Raw genomic sequence first — 24,010 nt, forward strand, 5'->3', positions numbered from 1 at the left:
GCACCCCCTCTCCCCTGGCAACCACTGTTTGTTCTCTATATTTATGGCTCTGCTTCTGCTTTTTGTTTGTTTGTTTGTTCTTTGGTTTTTTAAATTCCACATGTAAGTGAAATCATATGGTATTTGTCTTTCTCTCACCTAATTCACTTTAGAATGCCCTCTAGGCCCATTTATGTTGTTGCAGATGGCAAGATCTCATTATTTTTATGACTATTTTATTTATTTATTTTTATTACTATTTTATTTATTTATTTTATTTATTTATTTATTTATGACTATTTATTTATCTCATTATTTTATGACTAATATTCATATATATATATATGAATGGATAAAGAAGATATGGTATATATACCATATCTTCTTTATCCATTCATCTATCAATGGACACTTGGGTTGCTCCCATATCTTGGCTATTATAAATAATGCTGGATTAACATAGGGTGCATATATCTTTTCAAATTACTGTTTTATTTTCTTTGGTAAATACCCAGTAGTGGGATTACTGGATTATATGGTATTTCTATTTTTAATTTTTTTGTGGGACCTCCATATTGTTTTCCACAATGGCTGCATCAATTTATATTTCCAACAGCAGTGCACAATGGTTTATTTTTCTCCACATCACTGCCAACACTTTTCATTAGTTTTCTTTTTTATACTAGCCATTTTGACAGGCATAAGGTGATTTCTCATTGTAGTTTTGATTTGTATTTCCCTCATGACAAACATCTTTTCATGTGTCTTTTGGCCGTCTTTGTGTTTTCTTTGAAAAAAATGTTTACTCAAGTCCTCTGCCTATTTTTAATTGTATTATTATTTTTTTTTTCCTTGGGTGTCAAGTTGTATGAGTTCTTTATATATTTTGGATAACCCCTTATTGGATATGTGACTTGCAAATATCTTTTCCCAGTCAGTAGGTTGCCTTGTTTTGTTAATGGTTAATGGTTAATGGTTAATGGTTTCTTTGCTCTGCATAAGATTTTTAATATTGATGTAATCCCAATAGTTTATTTTTGCTTTCATTTCCTGAGGAATACATGTCTGAGGATACAAGTCTAGAAAAGTGTTATTGTAGCCAATATCAAATAGATTAATGCTTATGTTTTCTTCTGGGAGTTTTATGATTTTAGGTCTCACATTTAGGTTCTTAACCCATTTTGAGTTTAATTTTGTGTATAGTGTAAGAAAGTGGTCCAGTTTCTTTCTTTTGTATACAGCTGTGCAATTTGTCCAGCATTATTTATTGAAGAGACTGTCTTTTCTGCACTGTATATTCTTGCCTCTTTTGCCATAGATTGATCATATAAGCTCAGAGTTATTTCTGGGCTCTCTATTCTGTTCCATTGATCTATGTGTCTGTTTTTGTGCCAGTATCATACTGTTTTGATTACTACAGCTTTGTTGTGTGTCTTAAAATCTGGGATTGGGATACCTCCAGCTCTGTTCTACATTGCTTTGGCTATGTGGGGTCTTCTGCAGTTCCATACAAATTTTAGTATTATTTCTTATAGTTTTGTGAAAAATACTGTTGGTATTTTGATAGGGATTGTATTGAACCTGTAGATTGCTTTGGGTAGTGTGGACAGCTCAATCAATTCTTTATGAATTGTAGCATAGTATTTACAGGCATGTTCTCTGTGTTTCACACTTTGTTCTAATGCATAGTAGTTGAGCAATCTTGAACAAGTTTCTTAATCTATCAGTGCCTCCATGTATGCATCAATAAAATGGAACTAATAATATTGCCTCATAATGTTGTCACAAGAATTATGTGAAATAATGCATATAGACTGCTCAAAGCAGTGTTTGACTCATGGTAAGCATGTGGTGGTGGCTATAGCAGTGATGATGTTGACTAGAATATCTCCAATATCTACTTATTAAGGACTTTACTTATTCTAGGTCAATTCAATTCCACCCTTTCTAAGAAGCCATCTCTCCCTTCCCCACACTTCCAGTTTGTATTTAAGCTAACTAAAATACATATTTAGGAGATCAGAAGTAGAGCTATCTAGCTTCATGAAGTAATAGAGTTTTGACTGAAAAATTTGAATGCAGTGATCATTAATGTAGGAGAGAGAGGAATGGTCAAGTATAAGTGAGGAGGAAGATGCAGTGATATGATAGGAAAAGGCAGAGTATTTATGGGAAAATGCCATGAGTTTTGTTTGGCTATATGGAGTCATTCAAGGAGAGATATGATTCTGGTGCTGGGGAAACAGGAGAGGATTGGAGAGATAATTTTTTGTTGTGCTGTGAAATTCCAGTGAACAGGTTTTAAGAAATATTTCCCATTATTCCATTACCTATCTTTTTTAAATTTTTATACTTATGTGCAACACATTTTGTAAGTAGGCTCCAAGCCTACTGCAGGGCTTGAACTCACAACATTGAGATCAAGTCCTGAATAGATCAAAAGTCAGATGCTTCTTCGTTGCGTGTTTATAGCAGCAATGTCCACAATAACCAAATTATGGAAAGAACCTAGAAGTTCATCAACAAACGAATGGATAGGGTGCCTGGGTGGCTCAGTGGATTAAGCCACTGCCTTTGGCTCAGGTCATGATCTCGGGGTCCTGAGATGGAGCCCTGCATCGGGTTCTGTGCTCAGCAGGGAGCCTGCTCCTCCTCTCTCTCTGCCTGACTCTCTGCCTACTTGTGATCTCTCTTTGTCAAATAAATAAATAAAATCTTTTAAAAAAATGGATAAAGAAAATGTGATATATATATATATATATGTATATATATATATATATATATACACACACACACACATACATACATACACAATGGAATACTAAGCAGCCATCAAAAGAAATGAAATCTTGCCATTTGCAATGACGTGGATAGAACTAGAGGGTATTATGCTGTGTGAAATAGGTCAATCAAGGAAGGACAATTATCATGTGATCTCTCTGACTGAGGAATTTGAGAGGCAGGATAAGAGGTTATGGGGAATACAGAAGGAAAAAATGAAACAAGACGGGATCAGAAGGGAGACAAACCATAATAAACTCTTAATCTCATGAAACAAACTGTGGGTTGCTGGGGGTTGAGGGGTAAGGATAAGGTAGCTGGGTCATGGACACTGCGCAGGGTATGTGCTATGCTGAGTGCTGTGAAATGTGACGATTCACAGACCTGTACCCCTGGGGCAAATAATGCATTATATGTTAATTAAAAAAAAAGATGAATGAACCTCAAAGGACTCAAAAAGGTCAGATGCTTAATCAACTGAGCCACCCAGGTGCCTCATGTGCAACACATTTTTATAATAGTATCTTATTTATATGTGTAAGATATTGACATAGTTATCAGGAGGCAAATAAAATCTGTTTTATGGGAAGATGATTCCAAGAAGTTAAAAGAATGGGCCATGTCTCGGGCCATTAGTGGGGAAACCAGAGCATCTTTTTCCAGGTCAATGATGATCAGTTGAGATACTATGTCCTTGATATAGACTGTGTGGTGTTCTATTCAAGTCTAGTGAGCTGGATAAACCATGCTGTGGGCTGCAATAATGCAGCCATATTTTTCATTTAGATTATCTGTAGTACTTCATCTGCATGTTCTTCACTGATTAGAGTAGGATTCCTGTCCTGCTCTAACACTTTTTCAGTCCTGGAGAGATTAAGCTCCATTACAGCCAGAAAGGTTTGATCTCACTCAACTGTAAATAATGAGGACCTTTATCCATAGTAGGCTAAAGCTCTGCTGAATTCCCTAATTAATCCCAGTAAGGCAGCCATATTAAGAAGATTTGTCCATCTGCTGCTTAGACATGGAATGAATTTTTTGCAAGCAAACCTATATATGAGCACTCTGGGTGGACACAAACATTTTCCTAATCTTGCTGTGTTCACTGAGCTTCCCTCCCTCTTGGTTTTCTTATTTGCACGAGGACTGAGGCTTCCATGAACTTCAACTCAATTGATGAGGGTTGTGATACTTTTCTTCCTAGCCTTGACCATTACTTCCCAGAAATTATATCCCCCAAGAACTGGCCAAGATTTTTGTTCTTAACCAGATACACCAGTAGCAATCACAACACCATGGTTCTATTGCTATTCTCTGCCCACTAAATTGGACTACCTTTGATACTAGCATAGCACAAGCCTGGATCAATCCTGCCCATTGGGGATCAATACTGAGTCTGGGCTGTTTTTTTGTAGATCATTTTGCCCATTGCAATTAGCCTGCTGCTAATACACCAGCATGCATGGAGTTTTTGTCTGCCCAAGACTCTTGAGCTGAGTGTACCCCTGCTCTATCTGACCCTGAGCTTTCCTCTTTAAAAAATATGTGGGAAGAAAACAAGACATTCTTTTACAGGCTGGTCAAATATTTGGCAGGCGTTTATCTCACTTCAACTCTTTCTCTAATTTTATTTTAACTTATCTTTAGTCAGGATATATAGCAGCCTTTAAACTATTTTAGGTGCAATAGTAGCTTAAAAAAATCTGTTTTATACATCTCAAGTCTCTTCAGTTTTCTACAACCATCATTGAAAACCCTTTCTGATGTTTTTAATTCTTTTTGGTTTTGTTGGTAAATGTGACCCTTCAGCCATTTGCATTGTACAGACAAGCTTAATAGGCTGAAATTGAGTCTCCTAGGTGGCTCAATAGAGACTCAAAGAGCCAACACAAGTGCTGACATATACAAGGGATGTGTGTCCACTGAGAGCACTACAGTTAGGCACGGTGACTTTTTGCTTGAGGAGCTGCTGATTCAAATGTCTATGAGTTAGCTAGGAATCTTTTGCACTTGAAATGCAATGCTTAGTAAACATTGCCATCACCATTGTCCATCATTATCATCATCACCATGAGCTGACATTCTTCAGGTATAAGCCTATACTTTCATAGATATTATCTTTTAGGACTATATTCTCTATGAATAAAATGCCAAAGGATGGGATTGAATAACCTTATAATAGAGAATGAGTGTTAGCTTTTTATGTACAACTTTGGTTCAGAGGATAAGTGAACCAGGCATCATGGCAGAAGATGTCAGTTCAACATATCAGAGGACAACTGTGTGAAAGACTACTAGAATCTGGAAACTAGATGGGATGCAGTGCTCCCCAGCCTACTATCTCATTGCAGACCCGGAAAGAGAATTCAGCATCACACATGAGAGCAAGACGACGCACACACCTCATCAGGTTTAACTAGGACTTGCCATGATGGAAGAAGAATAAGGAAAAACAAACCCAACTGTATTTATTAAAGCAAAACGATATGGAGTGCTGCCCACTGTGAGATACTATGCCAGGCAGGTTATACACAGTAACGTATTTATTCCTTCCAAGAACATGCTGATGTAAGAGTTCTGCTTGTCCTTTTTACAGATAAGGAAACTGAGGCTTACATAGAAAGAACACACTGTATATCCTTACCTTCCGAGCAGCAGAGTTGAGCTTCAAACATTTTTTTCCAGAATAAGATATAATAATAATAATCATGATAACGATGATGATGATGAACACCATTTGATAGAATAAAAGAAATCTCTGAAAAAACCTATTGGAGAATTAAAATGGAAATTGCTTCTTCAGTAGGGTCTGAGAAGACATGGCCCCAGTGACTGGGAAGAGAAGCCATAACAAATAGTCAAAAGGGAATTTTAACAGAGAAAAAGGAAAATGTCACAAAAAGAGACAAAGATGACCAGAATAAATCATCTGACTTTTATATAGATTTGCATCTATTTCTAGACTCTTAATCTGCTCTTGTTCTATCTACCCTGGTGCTAGTACTATAGTCTTTATTGTAACTCTTTAGGGCAGAGTTACAGATATATCATTATCTTATAGGGCAAGACTGTCTTCATTATTCTTCAGTATGCATTTATGATTAAAAGTCTTTCTCAGGAGGTGCCTGAGTGGCTCATTGGGTTAAGCTTCTGCCTTTGGCTCAGGTCATGATCCTAGGGTCCTGGGATCGAGCCCCGCATTGGACTTTCTGCTTAGCGGGAAGCCTGCTTCCCCCTCTCTCTCTGCCTGCCTCTCTGCCTGATTGTGAGCCCCCTCTCTCTCTGTTAAATAAATAAAGAAAATATTTTTTTAAAAAAGTCTTTCTTGGAAAAATACAACAAAAGGGAACCTTTCCATTCTGATAAAGGATGTCTAGCAAAACCTGCTGCAAACATAAAGTTTAATGGGAAATTTTCAAAGCATGCCCTTTAAAGTTAGGAATAAGACAAGGATGCAAGCTATCACTGCTTCTATTCAATATTGTTGTAGAGGTCCTAGTAAGACCTAAAGAGAACTAAATGAAAAGAGGATTTGAAAAGAAAAAACAAAACTGGCCTCAGATGACATGAGTGAAAGCAAAGGCATTTGGAGAGAATCTATGGATTAACTACAAGAACTAATGTGGGTGCTCACCAACCTTCCTCAGTACAAGATCAAAATATCAAAACCAGTGCTGTGAAGTGTGTAAACCTGGTGATTCATAGACCTGTACCCCTGGGGATAAAAATATATGTTTATAAAAAATAAAAAATTATATTAAAAAAATATCAAAACCAGTTAGATTCTTGTAAATTCAGGAAGCAAAACTTTTCAAAAGCTTCCATTGAGAATAACAACATCAGCTATAAGACGCCCTTGGAGTTTGAGGGGCCAGCTAATACACCCTTACTTCTCCCTCACCTGAGCTTGGAAACAATCGGAAGATGGACAAAGTCAGAAAGAAGGACATCAAAACACAGGCAGAGACTTAAAGAGAGCAAGGGATTGAGATGATAATATCTAGGAAAGAGATTTCGAGTAGAGGGGATAGAGAGTGCCAAGATTCCTAGGTAGGGGCATGTGTGCAAGGTCGGAGCAATAGTACGGAGGCTGGTGTGGCAGGACGGGGGTTGGGGTTTGGGGAAGAAGCAAAGTGGTTGAGGTCAGGGAGGTCAACTGAGGTGGGGAAGGCAGCCGGGGACTCAACTGATCAACAAATCAATAGATCATTTAGGGTCTTATAAGCTTGGTGAGAGGAAGGTGATAGGAGGGGAGCCTTTTCCTAAGATTTTTTAAAAAGATTTTTTTAATTGATTTAAAAAAAAATGCATTCATTTGAGAGAGAGAGTAAAAGCATAAACACTGGGGAGGGCCAGAGGAAGAGGGAGAAGCAGGCTTCCCGCTGAGCAGGGAGCCTGACTTGGGGCTCGATTCCAGGACCCCAGAATCATAACCTGAGCTGGCAAGCAGACATTTAATTGACTGAGCCATCCAGGTGATTTTTGGGGAAGACTGTCATGACCACACTTTTGTCCTAACGGGCTTCTTCTGACTGCTGGAGAATGAACGGTAAGGGGCAAGAGGGGAAGCAGGCGGCCTAGTGAGGAGCTGTCGACGTAGTCCAGGTAAGAGATGGCCACAGCCACAGTTGGATGATAGATGTGAAGATAGTGAGAAATTGTTGTATCAAACATCACACAGTGATTCATGCAAAATACTTAATTTAAATTAACATGAGTGCCAAGAAAGAAAAAAGTTAAAATGCTCAAAATAAACATATTGGGGAAAAAAAAACTTTTGCCATAATCTGGCAAAGAATGAACAGCTTACTTAATACATAAAGAACTCATTATATCTGAGAGAAAACACAAAGCCCACAGTAATTGTAGTGTCTGTTCTGCTTGCCTTTGTGAAGTAATTGGTATCTACTCACATACCTCAAAACAGATCCCAGATGAGTATACTGACTTATAAAAATCCAGTGACCTTCAGAGAGGAAAGAGAAACTTATCAAAGTGGATAGAATTTATTCACTGGACCAGAAAGGGTTGCACTTCATTTCTGAGAGTCAAAACAAGTCTAAGTACTTAAGAGTTAAAAAAAACCATAAATAGCACATTTTAGTTTAATCTAAAGGGTATAAATAGAATTTTCCATCTAGTTTTTATTGTTGTCATTTAAAAATGTTCCCAGTGGAATCTTTTCTATGTGAAGAATCTGGAAAATGGAAAGGAAGGGGGCACACCCGTGTCACTGGGCCCAGCTAGCAGCGCCAGGACAGGCAGAAACAGCACCTTCGATGGAAAGGCACAGGAAAAGCAGAAGTGAATAAAGAAGAAAGAGGAATGACAGAAGTCATATGAGGGCTACTCAGCCATGGGGAGAAGCTCTTGGGAAATACCCCAGGGACTCTGAGAAATCTTTTTTGGAGATTTTGCTGGAAAGTGACATTGTTACCTTATTAAATCTCCCACTCAAAGAATTATATTTTGAGAAATAGAGTAAAACACCACTGAAGATAGAGGTCATATTTAGAGAGCTTGATCTTGCAATCCAACAAAGCAAATGCTTGCTCCCTTCTCTAGATGGTTCAAGGGCGTAACTCATGCTGAATGCATCTGTACCTGCCTGGTAACAAAAGGCTTTCCTCGCACTAAAAAAAGGAGCCATGAGGCACATGTAGTGCAGAATCCATTGATGAGTCTAGGGCAGGTTGGGAGCCATAATTAAGTTCTTCTCAGCCTCTGGCTCATCCACTTACTAGCAGTATGAGTACCACAGCAATCTAACCCCTTTGTTTTCAGCTTTTTGTTGTTAGTGTTACCTTTTAAAAATAAATACATCGTGCTTAGAGTGCTGTTCTCGAAAAGTCTTTATTATAATAAAATTAGCTGTTGAGAAAAGAGGGGGCCACTTCAGAGTTGCCCTTAAAAAGCCAGTAAACACTCTCTATATGAATATATATATACCTTATAAATAACATATATGTATGTTATATAGAAGCATATATATTATCAGGAGAAATGAAATCAAACAGTTTGTGCATCAAGAACCCATCTCTTAAATATCCTTGCAAATCTGCTCTCATCATCTTGAAGGGAATCAAAGTTAACTGTGAACACTGGTGTTTATTTCCTGTTGTTTCACCAGAATGAAAATCTCATTCATTGGAATGAAAATTGGCACACACCCATAAAGAATTGAGAGAAGAGTCAAGTTGCCTTTGAAGACAGGAGCACAATACTGGTGATGAAGAGGAGACCTGAGCTAAGGTAAGGCCTCGAAGTCCCCATGCGGTTTTTGCCAAGATGTCCTTCTTAGGAAGATGCCAGAATTGGACCACTGACCTGTGCAGAGTGCTCTATTTCGCTGGTCCTTCATAAGCAACAGAAGGATGACCCTGGCTGATTTTTTAAATGTGTGGAGATGATACTGGAAAGCCTGTAGGATTGCTGGGAATGGCGGAGATTTACCTGTGTCCCTGCAGTGCAGCTCCCCTTCTGTGCCCTCAATGTCCACCCCCCGCCCCTGACACTGCAAGACCTAAGCTACTGTCCCCAACTGCCGGATGGGCCACCCTGCCGTTATATTGTTAGTACTTGATTCTCATCAGGGTGACTTTGTTGGTCAAGTGCAGGCCACACATCTGCCCCAACCTCAAAGGAGACTGAGAAGATGAGACTGGAGACTTCTCAGAAAAGTTTTCCTTACAATGGTTGTAAGAAGGGAATTCCTCACAGAGGGGTTCCAGTGCTGAGCTGTAAAAAAACAAAAACAAAACACAAAAATAACCTCCCCCAAATGTTCCACAACATGCCAAGTTTAAGATGCAGCATGCGGTTCATTGCTGTCAAATTCAGAACATGGCAACCATTCCCATCAATTCATTCAAACTTCCCGGCTGCTGGTAAAGAAAAACCCCAATGCACGGTTCGAAACATTGAGCCTTTTTCTTAATTCTGCATTGGTGTTAACGAAGCTCTTGTACCTGCTTGCCAACAAGTGACAATTTGAGAACTTTTTTTGGCCACTTCCTTTTAAGAATGACTTTGTGGCTATAGGTCCATGCACAGTCATGTCCCCTTGTTGGCTGTTATTGCAACGTGTGAGGGGGAAACTGCCACACACCCTGCAGACCAGACTCTGGACAAGTTCCACTCAGATCTTGGTGGGTGGTTGTGGGAAACTTGAACATGAGGCTAAGGGAGGGTGAACAGGGGGTCAACATGCTTGAAAAGATACTGCATGTGCAACAAAGAAATGAATTAAAAGGCCAGACCAAAAGATCAAAGATGTTTTCTTCCATCTTCACATTTGTAAACAGACAGCTGGATGTTTACATTATTTGCAAGAGAAAGAAATCCTTTCACAGAGCTACCTGCTAATCATTGACCCCATGTAAACCAACCCATTTATAGTACAGAAAATAGACACTCTAAATAAATCCAGATTGTTCCAGACTGCATCTGTGCATCTCACAAAGATTACAATGGGAGAAGAAAAGGAAAATAAAGAAAAGAGAAAGTATGACCCTGGAGAAAGAAAGCTAAACTATTTTCACGATCTGACGTTGGGTACCATGTGTAATATCTTGCCAAGCTTATTGGTTATGGAGGGTTTTGTGGGGTTTTTTGGTTTTGTTTTCCCAATGACAGTGTGTAGCTGGCAACCTTCCTGTGATTTGTGGGATGTGTGTAGAGCACTGCCTCTACCCCGAGTGGCCAGCCGACTCTCCTAATGTTTCATTTGGTAGTTCCTTTTCAATAAAATCTAAGTCCCAGAAGGGGCCTCCAAGGCCCTTTACATGTTTTTCCTTTGCTGTTGCTCACAGCTGAGTCATGTCAGTGGTCACTTAAAGTCTGTTTTCCTTGTTGTCTGCCCAAGTGTTGGAGATGTGTCTTGCAAATGGCAGATTGTTTTAATGTTGGCTTATAACAAGTCATGTCAGTCAGTTTGCACTTCAGATACACTGAGTGCCAACTGAGCTAGGGAAGGGTTAACGTTTGGGGTGAGAAGTCTTTATGATATTTTAGGGAAAGAAAATTATATTGGCCTTTAAAAAAAGAGAACCAAACCCTGTGCTTTCAAAAGAAGAAGTGTTTTTTTTCAGAACCCAGCAGTAGAGAGATAAAACGAGAATAATTCAGTTTAGCTTTTTAGGCCTGGGGTTCCTCAGCAGACGTGATAACAGAATGTAAATATTCATATCCAGCTGTCAGCCTATTGGCCTTCCTCACAGAGGTTAGGAGAACTTGGCCTCTCTTGCTGAGAGCTGACTAAGGGCAGCCAGGAAATTCAGGAGAGAATATATTTATGGGTGTTTTTTTCCCCCCTTCTAAGTTTGAGACTTAAAACACACACACACACCCCAAAAACACACACAGAGGAAATACAGGGTTTCCTCCCTGGTGGGTCTTGTTAACTCTGCTACCACCTTTCCCATTGGTCACAGTTCCACGGGATGAAGCAGTTGGCTCTTTCTAAGCACTGTTCTAAGAGGTTAAATTAGACCTCGATGGGGAGTACCTGAACTGACTTAACTGTAAGACACAGAGCTTGACCTTGAGAGCTGCAAGCTCACCATTGGCCTCCTTGCCTCCCTCCACCACCCTCCAGCTCCGCTTGCTTTTGCTTCCATCCTGCTGAGATCTGCCTTCCCCTTTACAGCCTGAGTGAACCTTCCAAGGCACCAGTCCCATTGCGGCGGCCTGTATTTAAAACTCTGACTGGGGGCTTGGGTGCTGGAATCTTTTCATTTGGTTTATACTCTGACCAGTATACAAAAGGGGGTGAAGGTGCGTACTGTGATATAACAAAACTTGGAAAGGGGAAGAAAATGACGGAAAGAACTTTATATAGGCTCAGGGAAAGCCTTGCTGAGAAGGCAGCATCTTTGCTGGGATCTGAATTGAAAAGAAGCCACCAGCCATTTGAAGATTTGAGAGAAGTTAAGTCTAGGAAGAAGAAATAGCAAAAGGCTCTAGAGGAGCTATTTGGAGAACACTGGAACCAGGGGCAGAGGAAGGACTGGAGTCTAACAGGCATTGGTAACATGGAGCCCTGAAATCTATGGTAAAGGCTGTAGATCTTGTGTCTTCAGTGATGGTATAATTTTAAACAAGGGAGTTATATAACTTGGTCTTCTGTTTTAAATCTCCTTGGCTGCTACATAGAGAATCAGTTATGTGTGTGGGGATGGAGGGAGTAGAAGCAATGATCTCCGTGACCAGATTGTCACTGCAGTCCAGGAAAAAAAAGATGCTACTCCCTTAGGCTTAGGGTGGTATCAGTGCAACTAGGACAATGGATGGATTTGGGATATGGTTTGAAGGTAGAGTTGAGAGACATTGCTGATAAATTAGATGCTGGAAGTGAGATAAAGAGAGGACTGCACAGTTATGGATGGGCTTGTGGTTTGAGCAACTGGAGAAATTGCAGTGCCATCTACTAAGGCCAGGAAGACTAGGGAAAAGCAGATCGGTGGAGGGGAATACAAAAATCTCTGATTTAACCATGACAGCTGTGAGATGCCAGTCAGAAACCAAAGTGGATGTGTTAAGTGAGCAATCAGATGTGCTATCTAGAGTTTATGTCAGGAATTCCAGGTCAGATTGGGACTACAGTGTAAACTTAGAAAGTAAAATGAGAAAGTGCTGAAAGAAAACTAAGATGACAATTTTATAATCTTGGGCTATTATAAAAATATTATTTCAAATCATAAATTAAAAGACTAGCAGATTTGACTATAATTTTTTGATTGAGGTATAATTGGACTATTAACGTTATATTACTTTCAGATGTGCAGCATAATTATTTGATATTTGTATATCATGGCAAAATGATCATGACAGTAAGTATAGTAAACATGACCATACATAGTTACAAAATACCTTTTATCTGATGAGAACTTTTAAGATCTACTCTTAGCAATTTTCAAATGTAATACATTGTCATTAAATATAGTCACCATTCTGTATAGTACACCTTTATGGCTTAACTTATTTATTTTATAACTGGAAATTTGTATCTTTGCCCATTTGACCCTCCCTTTGCTCCCAACTTTGGCGACCATCAATTTGTTCTATCTTTGAGCTTGGTTTTCTGTTGTTTCTATTTTTAATTCTACATATAAGTGAGAGAATATTTGTCTTTCTCTGACTTATTTCACTTAGGATAATGCCCACAAAGTCCATCCATGTTGTTGCAAATGGCAAGATTTCATTCTTATTTATGGCTGAGTCGTATTCCTGTGTGTGTGTGTGTGTGTGTGTATCACATTTTCTTCAGTCATCTATTGCTGAACAGTTGGGTTGTTTCCATAGCTTAGCTATTATAAAAAGTGCTGCAATGAATATATTTTTGAATTAGTGTTTCCATTTTCCTTGTCTAAATACTTGGAAGTAGAGTTGCTAGATCATAAGGTAGTTCTAGTTTCAATGTTTTGAGGAAACTTCACGCTGTTTTCTATAGTGGTTGCACCAGTTTATACTCCCCCACAATAGAACACAAGGGTCCCCCTTTCTCCTTATCCTCATCAACACTTGTTATATCTTTTGGATAACAGCTATTCTAACAAGTGCGAGAGGATATCTTATTGTGGTTCTGATTTTCCTGGTGATAAGTAATGCTAAGCATCTTTTCATGTGTCTGTTCGCCATCCATATATTTTCTTTGGAAAAATGTCTATTCAGAATCTCTGCCCATTTTTTAATCAGATTCTTTTTTTGGAATGGAGTTGAATCAGTTCCTTATACATTTTGGATATTAACCCCTTATCAGATTTGTGATTTGTAAATATTTACTCCCATTCAGCAAGTGTTCTTTTTATTTTATTGTTTCCTTGCTGTGCAGAAGCTTTTTAGTATGATGTGCTCCCATTTCTTCATTTTTGCTTTAGTTGCCTTTGTTTTTGGTATCAGGTCCAAAAAATTATCATCAAGAGCAATGTCTAGAAGCTTATCACCAGTTTTCTTTTTCTTTTTCTTTTTTTTTAAGATTTTATTTATTTATTTGACACAGAGAGAGAGAGAGACAGCAAGAGAGGGAATGCTAGCAGGGGGAGTGGGAGAGGGAGAAGCAGGCTCCCTGCAGAACAGGGAGCCCATCATGGGGCTCAGTCCCAGGACTCTGGGATCATGACCCCAGCCCAAGGCAGACACTTAATGACTGAGCCACCCAGCCCCTCCCATCACCACCACCTATTTTTCTTCTGTGAGTTTAATGGTTTCAGGTCTTATGTCCAAGTCTTTAATCTGTTTTGAGTTAATTTTTGTGTATGGTCTTTTAATAGTGGTCCAGATTCATCCTTTTTCACATGGCTTTCCAGTTTTCCCACAACTAGTTATTAAAGAGACTCTCTTTTTCCCCGTATATAATCTTGGCTCCTTTATTGTAAGTTAATTGACCCTCTACATATGGGTTTTTTCTGGGTTCTCTATTCTGTTTTCTGTTCCACTGATTTATGGGTCTGTTTTGATGGCAATACCATACTATTTTGATTACTATAGCTTTGTAATAAAGTTTGAAATCAAAGAGCGTGATGTTCTCCAACTTTGTTCTCTTTATTCTTAAGATTACTTTGGCCATTTGGGTCTTGCAGTTTCGTACAAATTTTTAGGATTGTTTGTTCTAGTTCTGTGAAAAATGCCATTGGAATTTTGATAGGGATTGCATCGAATCTATAGATTGCTTTGAGTAGTATGAACATTTTAATGATATTTGAACATGAAATATCTTTCTATTGACTTGCGTCTTTGATTTCTTTCATTAATGTGATACAGTTTTCAGTGTGAAGGTCTTTCACATCCTTGGTTAAATATATTCTTAGGCATTTTATTCTTTTTGATGCAGCTGCAAATGGGACTATTTTCTTAATTTCTCTTTCTTCTTATTATATAGATTAGTATATAGAAATGCAACAGATTTTGAACTGAATTTATTAGCTCTTAATGGTTTTTTTTAGTAGAGTCTTTAGGGTTTTCAGTATATAATATGTGATCTGCAAATATTAACAGTTTTACTTCTCACTTACCAATTTGGAAGGCTTTAATTCCTTGATGTTGCTTAATGGCTCTGGTTAGGACTTCCAGTACTCGATGAATACAAGTGGCAGGAGTGGGCATTCTTGTCTTGTTCCTGATCTTAAAGGAAAAGTTTTCAACTTTTCACTATTGAGTATGATTTTAGCTGCAGGTTTGTTATGTATGGCCTTTATTATGTGGAGGTATGTTCTCTCTATACCCATTTTGTTAAGTTTTATCATAAATGGAGGGTGAATTTTGTCAAGCGCTGTATCTGCATCTATGGAGACAATTGTATGGTTCTTTTTTATCAATCATTTTGTTACTATAGTGTATCACATTAATTGATTTGCAAATGTTGCACAGTCTTTGCTTCTTGGAATAAATCCCACTTGGTTGTGGTATATGATATTTTAATGTAGTGTTGAATTCTCTTTGTTAATTTTTTTGGAGGATTTTTGCATCTATGTTCATCAAGGATATTGGTCTATAATTTTCCTTTCTTGTGGTGTCCTTCTCGGGTATTGGTATGAGGGTAATGCTGGCCTCATAAAATGAGTTTGGGAGTGTTCCTTCCTCTTCTGTTTTTTGGAAGTGTTTGAAAAGAATTGATATTAATTCTTCTTTGAATGTTAGAATTCACAGTGAAGCTGTCTGGTCCTGGACTTTTGTTTATTGGGAGGTTTTTGATTCCTGATTCAATTCCCTTGGTAATATTGGTCTGTTCAGATTTTCTATTTCTTCGTGGTTTAGGTTTTTAAAATTTTTTGTGTTTTTTGGGGGCATGATTTTTATTATTTTTTTAATTTTTATTTTTTTATAAACATATAATGTATTTTTATCCCCAGGGGTACAGGTCTGTGAATTGCCAGGTTTACACACTTCACAGCACTCACCATAGCACATACCCTCCCCAATGTCCCCATAACCCCACCACCTTCTCCCTACCCCTGTCCCGCTGGCAGCCCTTAGTTTGTTTTGTGAGATTAAGAGTCACTTATGGTTTGTCTCCCTCCCGATCCCATCTTGTTTCATTTATTCTTCTCCTACCCCCCTAACCCCCCATGTTGCATCTCCACTTCCTGATATCAGGGAGATCATATGATGGTTGTTTTTCTCCAATTGACTTATTTCACTAAGCATGGTATCCTCTAATTCCATCCACGTCATTGCAAATGGCAAGATTTCATTTCTTTTGATGGCTGCATAGTATTCCATTGTATGGAATCTTCTTTATCCACATCTTCTTTATCCATTCATCTGTTGATGGACATCTAGGTTCTTTCCATAGTTTGGCTATTGTCGACATTGCTGCTATAAACATTCGGGTGCATGTGCCCCTTTGGATCACTACGTTTGTATCTTTAGGGTAAATACCCAGTAGTGCAATTGCTGGGTCATAGGGTAGTTCTATTTTCACCTTTTTGAGGAACCTCCACACTGTTTTCCAGAGTGGTTGCACCAGCTTTCATTCCCACCAACAGTGTAGAAGGGTTCCCCTTTCTCTGCATCCTCGCCAGCATCTGTCATTTCCTGACTTGTTAATTTTAGTCATTCTGACTGATATGAGGTGACATCTCATTGTGGTTTTGATTTGTATTTCCCTGATGCCGAGTGATGTGGAGCACTTTTTCATGTGTCTGTTGGCCATCTGGATGTCTTCTTTGCAGAAATGTCTGTTCATGTCTTCTGCCCATTTCTTGATTGGGTTATTTGTTCTTTGGGTGTTGAATTTGCTAAGTTCTTTATAGATTTTGGACACTAGCCCTTTATCTGATATGTCGTTTGCAAGTATCTTCTCCCATTCTGTCAGTCGTCTTTTGGTTTTGTTAACTGTTTCCTTTGCTGTACAAAATATTTTGATCTTGATGAAATCCCAATAGTTCATTTTTGTCCTTGCTTCCCTTGTCTTTGACGATGTTGCTGCGGCTGAGGTCGAAGAGGTTGCTGCCTATGTTCTCCTCAAGGATTTTGATGGATTCCTTTCGCACATTGAGGTCCCTCATCCATTTTCAGTCTATTTTCGTGTGTGGTGTAAAGAAATGGTTCAATTTCATTTTTCTGCATGTGGCCATCCAATTTTCCCAACACCATTTATTGAAGAGGCTGTCTTTTTTCCATTGGACATTCTTTCCTGCTTTGTCGAAGATTAGTTGACCATAGAGTTGAGGGTCTATTTCTGGGCTCTCTATTCTGTTCCATTGATCTATGTGTCTGTTTTTGTGCCTGTACCATGCTGTCTTGATTATAACAGCTTTGTAATAGAGCTTGAAGTCTGGAATTGTGATGCCACCAACTTTGGCTTTCTTTTTCAATATCCCTTTGGCTATTCGAGGTCTTTTCTGGTTCCATATAAGTTTTAGAATTATTTGTTCCATTTCTTTGGGAAAAAAAAGGTGGGATTTTTATAGGGATTGCATTAAATGTGTAAATTGCTTTAGGTAGCATAAACATTTTCACAATATTTGTGCTTCCGATCCAGGAGCATGGAACATTTTTCCATTCCTTTGTGTCTTCCTCAATTTCTTTCATGAGTACTTTATAGTTTTCTGAGTATAGATTCTTAGCCTCTTTGGTTAGGTTTATTCCTAGGTATCTTATAGTTTTGGATGCAATTGTAAATGGGATTGACTCCTTAATTTCTCTTTCTTCTGTCTTCTTGTTGGTGTAGAGAAATGCAACTGATTTCTGTGCATTGATTTTCTATCCTGACACTTTACTGAATTCCTGTATAAGTTCTAGCAGTTTTGGAGTGGAGTCTTTTGGGTTTTCCACATATAGTATCATATCATCTGCGAAGAGTGATAATTTGACTTCTTCTTTGCCGATTTGGATGCCTTTAATTTCCTTTTGTTGTCTGATTGCTGAGGCTAGAACCTCTAGTACTATGTCGAATAGCAGTGGTGATAATGGACATCCCTGCCGTGTTCCTGACCTTGGCAGAAAAGCTTTCAGTTTTTTCTCCATTGAGAATGATATTTGCGGTAGGTTTTTCATAGATGGCTTTGATAATATTGAGGTATGTGCCCTCTATCCCTACACTTTTGAGTGTACAGTTTTGATCAGGAAGGGATGCTGTACTTTGTCAAATGCTTTTTCAGCATCTATTGAGAGTATTGTATGGTTCTTGTTTCTTTTATTAATGTGTTGTATCACATGGATTGATTTGCAGATGTTGAACCAAACTTGCAGCCCTGGAATAAATCCCACTTGGTCGTGGTGAATAATCCTTTTAATGTACTGTTGAATCCTATTGGCTAGTATTTTGGTGGGAATTTTCGCATCTGTGTTCATTAAGGATATTGTCTATAACTCTCTTTTCTGATGGGATCTTTGTCTGGTTTTGGGATCAAGGTGATGCTGGCCTCATAAAATGAGTTTGGAAGTTTTCCTTCCATTTCTATTTTTTGGAACAGTTTCAGGAGAATAGAATTAGTTCTTCTTTAAATATTTGGTAGAATTCTCCTGGGAAACCATCTGGCCCTGGGATTTTGTTTGTTTGGAGATTTTTGATGACTGTTTCAATCTCCTTACTGGTTATGAGTCTGTTCAGGTTTTCTATTTCTTCCTGGTTCAGTTGTGGTAGTTTATATGTCTCTCAGAATGCATCCATTTCTTCCAGATTGTCAAATTTGTTTGCGTAGAGTTGCTCATAGTATGTTCTTATAATTGTTTGTGTTTCTTTGGTGTTGGTTGTGATCTCTCTTGTTTCATTCATGATTTTACTTATTTGGGTCCTTTCTCTTTCCTTTTTGATAAATCTGGCCAGGGGTTTATCATTCTTATTAATTCTTTCAAAGAACTAGCTCCTAGTTTTGTTGATTTGTTCTACTATTCTTTAGGTCTCTATTTCATTGATTTCTGCTCTGATCTTTATGATTTCTCTTCTCCTGCTGGGTTTAGGCTTTCTTTCTTGTCTTTCTCCAGCTCCTTTAGGTGTAGGGTTAGGTTGTGTACTTGAGACCTTTCTTGTTTCCTCAGAAAGGTTTGTACTGCTATATATTTTCTTCTCAGGACTGCCTTTGCTCTGTCCCACAGATTTTGAACTGTTGTGTTTTCATTATCATTTGTTTCCATGAATTTTTTCAATTCTTCTTTAATTTCATGGTTGACGCATTCTTCCTTTAGAAGGATGCTGTTTAGTCTCCATGTATTTGTGTTCTTTCCAAATTTCCTCTTGTGATTGAGTTCTAGCTTCAGAGCATTGTGGTCTGAAAATATGCAGGGCATGATTCCAGTCTTCTGATACTGGTTGAGATCTGATTTATGACCCAGGATGTGATCTATTCTGAAGAATGTTCCATGTGCACTAGAGAAGAATGTATACTCTCTTGCTTTGGGATGGAATGTTCTTAATATATCTGTGATGTCCATCTGATCCAGTGTGTCATTTAAGGCCTTTATTTTCTTGTTGATCTTTTGCTTGGATGATCTGTCCATTTCCATGAGGGAAGTGTTAAAGTCCCCTACCATTATTGTATTATTATCTATGTGTTTCTTCGATTTTGTTATTAATTGGTTTATGTAGTTGGCTGCTCCCACTATCCCAGGGGCATAGATATTTAAAATTGTTAGATCTTCTTGTTGGACAGACCCTTTGAGTATGATATAGTATCCTTCCTCATCTCTTATTATAGTCTTTGGCTTAAAATCTAATTGGTCTGATATAAGGATTGCCACCCCAGCTTTCTTCTGATGTCCATTAGCATGGTAAATTCTTTTCCACCCCCTCACTTTAAATCTGGAGGTGTCTTCAGGTCTAAAATGAGTTTCTTGTAGGCAAAATATTGATGGGTTTTGTTTTTTTTCCATTCTGATACCCTTTGTCTTTTGATTGGCACATTTAGCCCATTAACTTTCAGGGTAACTATTGAGAGATATGAATTTAGTGCCATTGTATTGCCTGTAAGGCGACTATTACTGTATATTGTCTCTGTTCCTTCCTGATCAACTACTTTTAGGCTCTCTCTTTGCTTAGAGGACCCCTTTCAATATTTCCTGTAGAGCTGGTTTGGTGTTTGCAAATTCTTTCAGTTTTTGTTTGTCCTGGAAGCTTTTTATCTCTCCTTCTATTTTCAATGATAGCCTAGCTGCATATAGTATTCTTGGCTGCATGTTTTTCTCATTTAATGCTCTGAATATATCATGCCAGTTCTTTCTGGCCTGCCAGGTCTCTGTGGATAAGTGTGCTGCCAATCTAATGTTTTTAGCATTGTATGTTACAGACTTCTTTTCCTGGGCTGCTTTCAGGATTTTCTCTTTGTCACGAAGACTTGTACATTTTGCTATTAGGTGACGGGTTGTGGACCTATTCTTGTTGATTTTCAGGGGGGGTTCTCTGTACCTCCTGGATTTTGATGCTTGTTCCCTTTGCCATATTAGGGAAATTCTCTCCAATACACCTTCTGCTGCCCCTCTCTCTTTCTTCTTCTTCTGGAATCCCAATTATTCTAATGTTGTTTCGTCTTATGGTGTCACTTATCTCTTGAATTCTCCCCTTATGGTCCAGTAGCTCTTTGTCCCTCTTTTGCTCAGCTTTTTTATTTTCTGTCATTTGGTCTTCTGTATCACTAATTCTTTCTTCTGCCTCATTTATCCTAGCAGTATGAGCCTCCATTTTTTATTGCACCTCATTAATAGCTTTTTTTAATTTCAACTTGGTTAGATTTTAGTTCTTTTATTTCTCCACAAAGGGTTTTTATTCCTCCAGGGAGAGTTTCTCTAATATCTTCCATGCCTTTTTCGATCCTTGGTAGAACCTTGAGAATCGTCATTCTGAACTCTATATCTGACATATTACCAATGTCTGTATTGATTAGGTCCCCAGCCTTTGGTACTGCCTCTTGTTCTTCTTTTTGTGGTGAGTTTTTCTGCTTTGTCATTTTGTCCAGATAAGAGTATATGAAGAAGCAAATAAAATACTGAAAGGGTGGCAAAGACCCCAGGAAAATGTGCTTTAACCAAATCAGAAGAGACCCCAAATCATGGGAGGGAGAAAGGGGATAAAAAGAAGTTCAGGAAAAAAAAATTAAAACAAAAAAAGAAAGAAAGAAAAAAATATAAAAAAGAAAAATACATATATATTAGATAAACTAGTTAAAAATGTTAAAAAAGAAAAGGGTAAAAGTTTTTAAAAATTAGTGAAAAAAAAGTTTAAAAAAATTAAATTAGCTGCAAGACTAAAGAATCATGAGGAGAAAGCCATGAGTTTCACACTTTGCTTTCTCCTCCACTGGAATTTTGCTGCTCTCCTTGATAGGTGAACTTTGTCTTGGCTGGATTTCTTGTTGATCTTCTGGGGGAGGGGCCTGTTGTAGTGATTCTCAAGTGTCTTCTCCGGAGGCAGGATTGCACCACCCTTACCAGGGGCCAGGCTAAGTAATCTGCTCAGGTTAGCTTTTGGGAGCTTTTGTCCCCTGAACACTTTCTGTAGAGTTCTGGAGGATGGGAATGAAAATGGCAACCTCCCAGTCTCTGGCCCAGAGGAGCCAAGAGCTCGGAGCCCCACTCTGCAGTGCGCCCTCAGAGAAAAGAGCCCAGTCACTCCTTTCTCCCTGGCCTGTGGCCATGCTCCCAGCTCACCCAGCCTGTGACCGGTTCAAGGTAACTCCGAGCTGAGAGCTCACTCCTTGGCTCTGTCTCTGTAGCCGGCTTACCTGGTCTTATATATGTGAGCTCTATGACACTCAGACACCCCCGATCCTTCTGTGACCCTGCGGGACCTAGGGCCACACTGGCCCCGCGTGGGCTTCACCCTGGTTTAGCCTCTGGAGCTATGCCCCTCAGTGGAGCAGACTTTTAAAAGTCCTGATTTTGTGCTCTGTTGCTCCACGGTTTGCCGAGAGCTGGCCCCTCCCCCCGCAGTCTGTCTTCCCGTCACTTTGGATTCACTTCTCCGGTGGTCCTACCTTTCAGAAAGTGGTCAATTTTCTCTTTCTAGAATTGCAGCTCTTCCCTTCGATCTCCTGTTGGATTTGTAGGTATTCAGAATGGTTTGATGAGCTATCTAGCTGATCTCCTGCTATCTGATGTAGTCTCAGCCTGCTACTTCTCTGCCATCTTGACTTCTCCCCTGTGGTTTAGTTTTGGTCATTTTTATGTTTCTAGGAGTTTCTCCATTTCTATTAAGTTGTCCAATTTGTTAGCATATAATTATTCATAGTAGTCTCTTATGATCTTTTGTATTTCTATGGTATAAGTTTAAATGTCTCCTCTTTTATTTCTGATTTTATTTATTTGACTCCTCTCATTTTTTCTTGGCGAGTCTAGCTAAAATGCCATCAGTTTTGCTTATCTTTTCAAAGAACCAGCTCTTAGGCATGTTACTAAGTAGAAGAAGGCAATCTGAAAAGACTACATACTGTATGATTCCAACTATATGATGTTCTACAAAAGTCAAAACCATGGAGACATTAAAAATATCAGTGGTTACCAGGTTGGGGAAAAAGAGGGATGAAGGATCTTTAGAGCAGTGAAACTACACTGTATGATACTCAAACAGTGGACACATGTAATTATTCACTGTCAAAATTCATAGAATGTATGGATAACACCAAGATTGAACCATAATATAAATTATGGACTTTAGATGATAATGATGTGTGCCATTTTGGTGGGGGATGTTGATAGTGGGGAATGCTGAGTATGGAGGGGGGCAGGGACTGTAGGGGAACTCTGTACTTTCTGTTCAGTGTTACTGTGAATCTAAAACTGTTCTAACAAATAAAGGCTATTTTATTAAAAAAAAATAAAGAACCAGCCCTTGGATTATTGATCTTTTCTATTGTCTTTCGTATCTATTTCATATTTCTGTTCTGATCTTTGCTGTTTTTTTCTTTCTACTAACTTTGGGATTTATTTGTTCTTTTTCTAGTTCCTTAAGGTATAAAGTTAGGTTGTTTACTTGAGATTTTTCTTGTTTCTTGATTTATCACTGTGAACCTTCCCTCTTAGAACTACTTTTGCTGCATCTCCAAATTTTTGGCATGGTGTATTTTCATTTTCATTTGTCTCAAAGTATTTTTTGTTTGTTTTTTTATTTCTTTTTGATCCATTGGTTGTACAACAGCACGTTGTTTAATTGCCATGTATTTGTGAATTTTTCATTTTTCTTCCTTTCTAGTTTCATACCACTGTGGTCAGAAAAGATGCCTGATATAATTTCAACCTTCCTAAATTTATGTAGACTTGTGTTGTGGTCTAACATATGTATGATGTATCCTGTAGAATATCCCATGGGCACTTGCGAAGAATGTGTATTTTGTTGCTTTTGAATGGAATCTTTTGTATATATCTGTTAAGTCCATCTTGTCTAACATGTCATTTAAAGTTGAGGTTTCTTTATTAATTTTGTGTCTGAATGCCCCAAGCATTGATGTAAGCGGGGTGTACCTTGCTTTAAAGTCCCCTACTACTATCATATAACTATTTCTCCTTTTAGGTGTGTTAATATGTGCTGTATATAATTAGCTGCTCTTGGGTTGGATATATAAATAGTTACAAATGTTCGACCTTCTTGTTGGATTGACCCTTTCTTTATTATGTAATGCCCCACTTTGTCTTTTATTACACTCTTTGTTTAAAAAAATTTTGTGTGTGTGACGTAAGCATAAACACCCCAGCTTTCTTTGGGTTTCCATTTGCATGGAATATTTTTTCCCATCCCTTCACTTTCTTTCTGTGTATGTCCTTACATTTGAAGTGAGTCTCTTGTGGGCAGCATATAATGGGTCTTGTTTTTATTTATTTATTTTTTTTTAGAGAATTTAGTTCATTTACATTTAAGTAAATTATTGACAGGTATGTACTTCTTAACATTTTGTTAAATTGTTTTCTGGTTGTTTTGTAGTTCTTCTCTGTTCTTTTCTTCTTCTCTTATTCTCTTCCTTTGTGGTTTGATGACTTTCTTTAGTGGTATGTCTATATTCCTTTATCTTTTGTCTATCTACTTGTTGCTTTGTGGTTACCATGAGCCTTACTTATAACAACTTAAAATTGTCTATTTTAAGTTGCTAACAACTTAAGTTAGCAACTTAATGCATTCTAAAAATGTACATTTTTACTGTTCCCCCACCATGTTTTATGTTTTCAATGTCACATTTTACATTTTTTAAGATTTTATTTATTTATTTGGCAGAGAGAGATCACAAGCAGGCAGAAAGCCAGGCAGAGAGAGAGGGAGAAGACTCCCTACTGAGCAGGGAGTCCGATGTGGGGCTTGATCCCAGGACCCTGGGACCATGACCTGAGC

The 24,010-nt window shown here is 38.3% G+C and overlaps 1 protein-coding gene across 2 annotated transcripts in view; it reads left to right on the top strand.

The window, feature by feature from the left end:
* Positions 1-24,010, top strand: part of DNAJC1 (DnaJ heat shock protein family (Hsp40) member C1) — a 449,390-nt gene that overhangs the window by 92,342 nt on the left and 333,038 nt on the right. For both annotated transcript variants that reach the window (XM_059183955.1, XM_059183954.1), the window contains one exon: positions 8,891-9,012. The gene's annotated coding sequence lies outside the window, so the exon portion shown is untranslated. The remainder of the gene's footprint in view (positions 1-8,890; positions 9,013-24,010) is intronic.

The sequence above is a fragment of the Mustela lutreola genome, chromosome 8 (assembly GCF_030435805.1).
Source record: "Mustela lutreola isolate mMusLut2 chromosome 8, mMusLut2.pri, whole genome shotgun sequence".
Classification (NCBI taxonomy): Eukaryota; Metazoa; Chordata; class Mammalia; order Carnivora; family Mustelidae; genus Mustela; species Mustela lutreola.